Below are 8,660 nucleotides of genomic sequence, written 5' to 3'. Positions count from 1 at the left end.
AATAAAAATGATAATAATATTAATTATACTAATAATCTTATTTCTATTATTGGTAATAATAATAATTACTTAATAACAATCAATAATAAATAATAATAATAATAATAATAATAATAATAATAATAATAATAATAATAATAATAATAATAATAATAATAATAATAATAATAATAATAATAACAATAAAATTAAAAATGAAATAATAATAATAATAAGAGTATTAGTAATAACTACCTCAAAGGAGTAGCCCTTAAAAAATGTCCAAGTCCGGGTTTGAACCCGCAACGTTCCGCTAACCCGATAATAACCTAAACCATTCCTCCGTCTCATCTTTTCTGATTTAATTCCCATTTTAAATTTATTTAACCCGTATTAACTTGTTTCTATTTTCTTCTTCTTTTTCTAAAAAAAATGCCCCAGACCGGGCTCGAACCCGAGACCTCTCGCTCAACTGAAACACCCCTTAACCAATACACTATCTTAATTTTTCTGTTTTATAATGGATTCAAATGTATTAAACCCGTGTTTTTCGGTTTTTATTTTCTTCCCCATCTTTTCAACATTCAGATTAACCAACGACCCACAACCATCATCATTCGTCATTAACATCATCATCAAGTAATGATCAATATCATAATTCATCTTCATTATTTTATCCTAATCCTTATCATCTTAATTCGTACATATTATTATCTATTTCCCTAATCATCATCATCAAGAATTACGGCCTATCTGCAAATACAAGCCCAAATAGAAAAAAAAAGGATTTATGGTGGCCTAAGTTTATCAAGTGTATATGTTTGGTTATGTGAATTCAAAAGCCCGAAACATGTTGCAAATAAACCACCGACGGGTTGGGGTTTGTTCTGGAAACAGAAACACTACTACATCCTTATCATACTTCCATTATCTAATAATCATCATTCTTATCTAGACCTCATCATCATTTAATTAGCTATAAGGCCGTGATTGTCGGGAAACAGGAAAAAAAACACGCATCATATTTATCATTATCATGCGTTTCATAATCCTACACTCATCATTATCGTCGGTTCCTATCATCCCATCATTATCACAAAAATTAAAGATTAATCGCCCCATAATTGTATGTCGGCCATAAACGTTTCTTAATTCCCACTTGTATAACCTTTTAACATGCTGTAAAGAAGTCCCTATATAAATAATCTCTAAATCTGAATCGTGAAAAGAATTAGAAGAAATAAAAGTACTGTATCGGAAAAAGGTGGCTGCTTTTGTTAGCCATTAATCTAGTGCTTGTCCTACATACACTAAAACATTCCAAGTTTATTATATATATATAAAACTTCTTCAATTTGTTTTGTCACTCTAAATAACTCGGACAGAAACAGTGAAACAAAAATATAATCACATGTTTAATGGTTTAAAAGGTGGCTTAGAGACAAAGTGGTGCACGTTGATGAAGAAGAAGGTGTAGCGTGGGGTGGAAATGAAGGGTGGCAGTTTGTCTTTTGTTTTGAAAGAAAAACGGCTGCAACAATGATGATGGGTGGTTAATGGTTTTAAGGTGCTGTTGAAGTGATAATATTGAAGTGGGTTTAATGAAAGTGGTGGTCACTGGTTTGATTTAAGAGATTACATAAACAAGAACTAAAGACAGAGATGGTTTGTGTGTGGGTTAAATTGTGGTACTTGACAATAAGAGAGAAACAGAGAAACGAATACAAGGGTGATGTTTAAAGATAATCTAACGTGAAAGATGGTGGTTGATTGTTGTAGTTGATTCTCGGTTCTAAAATAGAAACAAAGAGGAGAAATGCGTGCGTGTAGGTGTAACTCATGTAATATATACATATGTATATATAAATATAGAGAAAGAGTGGTTTGATTGTTCTGTATTATTGTTAAATGCCAAAACAGAAAAATTAGAAAAGATTAAGTGATTGACAGGTAGAATCAATCCAGGAAGGAACAAACAAAACTATATTAAGTGCATGTGAGTTTAATACAGCTACAAAATTTGTATCTTTTTGTTTTGTAGCTTGATTGGTACGACAAAATCTTCAATTAGTAGCAGAGGAATAAAGAAAAAAAAATCAAAGCAGATAGAGATGGGTAACGTAATTTGGATACATCTGATTTTGATTTTGAATCTTATAACAGATTTGGAGACAAGAAAATCAACTCAGTTACAGAGTGAAAACGATTTGAAACATAATACGATATTCTTTGTAGTTATAAATGTATTTAACTGTTTTTACATGTATATATATATATATATAACTTTATTTTGTGTATATATATGTATTTGTATATCTGTATATAATCTGTATCTATATCTGTATTTTAGGTAAATATAATAATATTAATTATAAATCATTAATGTTTAATATTAATTTTAATAATAATAATGGAACTAATAATAATAAATAAATTAATAATAATGATAATAATATCAATAATTCTAATAAATATAATAATAATAATAATTAATAATGATACTAATAATCAAAAAATGAGAATTTAAATAAATTTAATGATAATAATCATAATAAATATGATAACAATAATTTTATTAATAATGCTATTATTTCCACTACTTACATATATATATATATATATATATATATATATATATATATATATATATATATATATATATATATATATATATATATATATATATTATTTATTTATTTATTTATTTATTTATTTTTAAACCATTGTTCGTGAATCATCGGGCACAGTCAGAGGATAATTGGTCATATGAACATAGTTCCGAAATTTTCGAGACTCACCATTACAGACTTTGCTTATCGTGTCGATATCATATAAAGATTAAGTTTAAATTTGGTAGGAAATCTTCGGGTCATCACAAGAGCTAGGTCAAGGTTTCCATCAAGGAAAAAACACTTGGTATGTTGGAATTGTCAACAAGTCGGTCACTATAAATCAAAGTGCCCGAGTCTTAAGTCAAGTGAGATCGTGGTGACAAAAGTGATCAAAGATGCGTCGATGTGCCAAAAAGAGGTTCTTGATGAATCTTGGGTTTTAGATTCGGTGCCTCGAATCATGCTACCCCGTAGGGTTCGAGTCACGAATGGGAATACTTTTGATGTCGTAGGTATTGGTGATCTCATAGTTAGACACTTGGATTATGCTTGGATTTTGAGGAACGTGAGGTTTATCTCCAAGCTCACTAGTAGATTGATCTCGATTGAGCAATTGGATGATGATGTGTCATGTTCTATTTGTGGATCAAAACTGGATAGTGTCTAAAGGAGATTGTGTTATTGCTCGTGGGTACAAAAAAGGAACCATGTATATGGTTGATATTCCTTGCGAGTAATGTGTAACGACCCGGATTTTTCCGACTACTTGATTATACTATTTACATGATTTAATAATTCCGACTTGATAAGCAATGAATTTTAATAAGTTTTGAACCTCCGAAAAGAGTTTTACACAAGCTTTTGGTCACCCTTTTATTTCGACGATTCACGAACGTCATAACTTGATTTAATTGTTTAATTGTTTAATTATTGTGTATATATGGATTTATATATATTTAACTTGAAAATATGATAATTAAATATCTCACTGATGTCAAAGCAGAGGGGTATAAAATACTATTAAATTTTAGCAGAAAATACTATTAAATACGATACAATTTTACACAAGATATTTATTTATTTATAGAATGGATATACTTAAACCTTGCTACAACACTTATAGGCAGTGTACCTAATCGTACAGTAGTGTAGTTTTTAGTAAGTCCGGTTCGTTCCACAGGGAAATCTTTAAACAAAGCTCAACGCTATATTAGTTTACTTTTATAAAAATACAAATATATATATAAGTAATATTATTATTATAAAGGGGGGTTTTTACCGTTTAATGACCGGTGTGTCGATTTTAAGACTTTAGTCGCAGTTAAAACCTAATGTAAAATATAAAATAAATACAAGACTTAAATTAAAGCGTAAAGTAAATAACGATAATGAAATTGCGAATAATAAACTTGCGATAATTAAAAAGTACGATAATTAAAAGTGCGATTAAATAACAATAAATAAAAGTGCGATAATTAGAAGTGCAATTAAATATAAAATAAAGGAAATTAAATATGAAATAAAAGAATTATGCTTATTTAAACTTCCGTAATCATGATGTTTGACGTGTTGATTTTAGTTTTATGCCCATGGGTTAATTGTCCTTTGTCCTGGATTATTTAATATGTCCGTCTGGTTTTTGTCCATAACAGTCCATCAGTCATAAATATAAATTGCAAGTGTCCTTGTCAAATTATTATTATACCCGAAGATAAATATTCCAACTAATTGGGGATTCGAATTGTAACAAGGTTTTAATACTTTGTTTAATGAATACACCAGGTTATCGACTGCGTGTAAACCAAGGTTTTACTACTTTGTTAACAATTACACCAATTACCCTTGAATGTAATTTCACCCCTGTTTTAATTATTCTAGTGGCTATTAATCCATTCCCGTGTCCGGTTAAATGAACGATTATTCGTACATATAAATACCCCGCCCATCGTGTCCGATCGAGTGTATATGGTAATTTATAGGGACGCCCAATTGTAAATCTTTATATTAACATTAACAAACTTTCATTTAGTTAAACAAATATAAAGCCCATTAATAGCCCATAGTCTAGTTTCCACAAGTGTCGTTCTTTTGTCCAAACCCCAATTATGGTACAAAGCCCAATTACCCAATTTTAGTAATTAGCCCAACATCATGATTACTTCGTTTTAAATAAGCATAATAATAACTTAGCTACGAGACATTAATGTAAAAAGGTTGAACATAACTTACAATGATTAAAAATAGCGTAGCGTTACACGGACAAAATTTCGACTTACACCCTTACAACATTCGCTAACATACCCTTATTATTAGAATTAAAATTAAAATTAAAATATAAATTATAAATATAAATATATTTACGTATGAAGAGGAAGAGAAAAAAGATGATGAAATTTGATCAGAATTCGGTTGGCTTTATAGCCAGAGTTGAAAATTGGGGCTCCGCGACTCGCGGCAAAATGCCCTTAAAACTCCGCGAGTCGCGGAGAGGTATTTACAGCTCACACCCTTGGAGTTTCTTGCTGCCGACGGTTTTTATTATATATATATAATATATATATAATTAATATAATTAATTATATATTATATTATATTTATATACATAGTTAACTTGTAATTTTTAGTCCGTTGCGTCGAGCGTTAAGAGTTGACTCTAGTCCCGGTTCCGGATTTTCGAACGTCCTTGCGTACAATTTAATATCTTGTACTTTGCGTTTTGAATCTTGTACTTCTGTAATTTCGAGACGTTTCTTATCAATAATTGGAACCTTTTTGATTGTCTTTTATTCTTTTGAGCTTTTTGGTCGTTTGCGTCTTCAATTCGTCGAATCTGTCTTTTGTCTTCACCTTTTATTATTTAAACGAATATCTCTTGTAAATAGAACAATTGCAACTAAAAGCTTGTCTTTCTTGAGGAATAATGCTATGAAATATATGTTCGTTTTTAGCATTATCAAATATTCCCACACTTGAGCGTTGCTTGTCCTCAAGCAATATCGTCTTGAAATACTAGAATCACTTTTTTTATTCTTCACACTTTGTACATCAGTGATTTCTATACGGCGGTATAAACAATGGTAGTAACGATATGGTTTACAGTCCCACATGACTATAAAAATTTAGATCCATTAATGAAATTGGATCTTTATGAAAACATTTGATCTTTTGAAAATTAAATCTAGTTTTTATCCTAGATAAGTTTTCCGGAATAACCCTTTACCGGTGTTTGCAAAATATTTTTGTGGGTTTGGTGAGTTTCAGATTTGAAAATTTTAGCTCAAAACTTGCGGTTTTGTGTCACCCATTTGCTAACCTTGTATTTGGAAAGCAACACGTCCAGTTTACTTGTTCCGTATATTACCTTTCGGCAAACTACCGTCCGGTTGTAAAGGAAAGCGTTGAACAAGCAACTGTTTAAGGCAATGTCCCGTGACATGCTTTTGATTATGGTCAATAACGTGTCGGACGCAATTACTATCCTTGGTAGGAGCAATAGTAAAGCTCACCCTTATAATTTGTCGGTCTGGCACAAGGTCCTGTCTTTGACCATGCTATGCAACCACCGTTCTTACGGTTGACACCTGATTTAGTTCAGGTGACCTAATGAATTCCAGGTGAATTCCTAGGATTTTACGTTCAATGGTAATGAACGCATTGAAAATAGGGTTTTCAGAAAACAAATCGGTTTGTAATTTTGATCAAAATATTTTCTCGTTTAAGCTCGAGTTTAGATATCATTGAATTCCATGAGTTTGAATTCTCAATCTTTAAGGTCAATCTCTAGGATTGAGTAATATCAGTCTTAAAAGCTAATTTTTAATCTTTAAGGAGATTATCCTTTCTGGGGATCTGATTCATTAGTCTTATCAAGCTAATTTGCACGGTGCCTCCCCATTGTACGAGATAAATCCTTCTCATAGTTAGGATAAATCTGACCACTTGGCGACCCTGTTTTATGCTGAGGTCCGTGGATTTCCAGCTGATTTTAGTGATGACTTTTCTAGATTTTTCGTCAACCTACAGCTGGTCTGGACGACAACTTCATGACCTAAATCAAGAAGCGCGTGTCTTTTTCGGAAGACTTTACTTCCTTTTAATGATGGAATTGATTCATCGTGTAGATCCATCTCTTCTTTTCTTTCATCGGGTAAAACAGTTTAGTTTAGTCCAAAGCAAAAGTATTTTTAGTTATTGGTTACAGATATATGTGGCATATGTTTAAAATAACTTGGTAAATTTTCCCACACTTGGTTTTTTATTTTTCTTTTTATCGTCCTCTATTCCATTTTAAATGAATTTTAACATTTTAGTTTGTTTCTCAATTTATGTCCTTTCCGAGGTAACAATAATTTCGGTGTTAAAACCTAGTTTTATCGTTCATAAATATGTATAAACATGATTTGAATTCATTTAATTGAAAATTTTTACTAGAATTGGGTAGTCAGTATATAAGACTAGGGCTGTTCTTTTTTATCAGAGAGCACTAGATTCTAATACAACTACTGCTTTACTAGTATTTTTAATGGTAACCAAGTGTATAAAGTAAAAAATTTTTAAAATCCGAAAGAATTTAACCCCTTCCCACACTTAAGATCTTGCAATGCCCTCATTTGCAAGAAATCAGTAACAATTTAAATTATTGAGGGTGATTTGTGTGAAAATGATTAAATTTTTACCAAAGTTTCCAAATATATTGGCGTTTGTTTGCTGAATGATAAATGGTGCACATCATTTGTTCATCCCGTCTTGTTGTTATTTCACATATATTTTGCATCTTGTCGTCAAAATTAGTTGCTTTTGCTGAACTTAATGCCAGTCTTTGAAAATGCGTTGTTTTACCCTGTTGTGTACATAAGATAAACTGCAAACATATATACATATTTTTGAAGTTTGGTTTATTACCCCACATTCAAAAATTATTAAAATCTAAGAATAAAAGTTAGATAATTATAAAAATGATTACAATATTAATAAAAGTATTAAACATATCAATAATTACAAATTACAAAATAAAAAAAAATAAGCAAACTAAGGATGATATTGGTACCAATAGGGGTTCCACGCATAACCATAAGTGCTATAGAATGCTTCGGCAGGGTCATACGTAGGATATGGTGGCTGCATCTCTATCGACCAAGGAGGGAAGACGGGTTTCGGTGTAGGAATATAGTTTCTACCTATATGTTGGCAATGCGCTATGATCTGGTTCTGATGAACTTGCCAATCTTCAAATGCTCTCTGTCTAGCATTTTCGTATTCCTGAGAAGCTATAAACCTATGCATTTCTTGCATCTCATTCCCCCCTCCTACATTACCTTGTTCCTGGTTTCTCTCCACCTGTGGATGTCTACCATGGTATCGTACTGCGGCGTTATTTCGCCGCTTCAAAACTTTCGCACCATGGTATACATTTAAACCTATAGTGTCGCGGGGTTCCGGCTCTTCTACTAATAATCCCCCCCGACTTATATCCACACCGAGATATTCACCAATCAAAGTAATAAAAATACCACCTCCTATTATGCTATGTGGACGCATCCCCCGAACCATAGCTGATAAATAATAACCCACACAATATGGTATACTTACAGCGCTGTGTGGGTCTCGAATACACATATGGTAAAACAAATCTTGTTCATTTACCTTTTCTTTGTTTTTACCCCTTTGTGTAATCGAATTAGCTAAAAACCTATGTATTACTCTTAATTCGGCTCTATCTATATCCAAATAAGAGTAGTTTCCCCCTTTGAAACGGTGATGGCTTGTCATTTGACTCCACACACCGTGTGTATCAAAATTCTCATCTATCTTTCTACCGTTTAGTATCAATCCTCTACAATCGGCAGACGCTAACTCCTCAGGCGTATATATACGTAAAGCCTGAGCCATGTCCAGTAAAGACATGTGGCGCATCGAACCGCCTAACAAAAATCTAATAAAAGAACGATCGGTTAAACTAGCTACCCGATCATTCAACTCTATACTACATAACAACTCTTCACACCATACTTTATATACAGGTCTGCGTATGGTGAATAAACATATCCAGTCATTAAAAGAAGAATTACC

Source organism: Rutidosis leptorrhynchoides, chromosome 11 (genome assembly GCF_046630445.1).
Source record: "Rutidosis leptorrhynchoides isolate AG116_Rl617_1_P2 chromosome 11, CSIRO_AGI_Rlap_v1, whole genome shotgun sequence".
NCBI classification, from domain to species: Eukaryota; Viridiplantae; Streptophyta; class Magnoliopsida; order Asterales; family Asteraceae; genus Rutidosis; species Rutidosis leptorrhynchoides.
Note: the sequence above shows the minus strand (reverse complement) of the source record.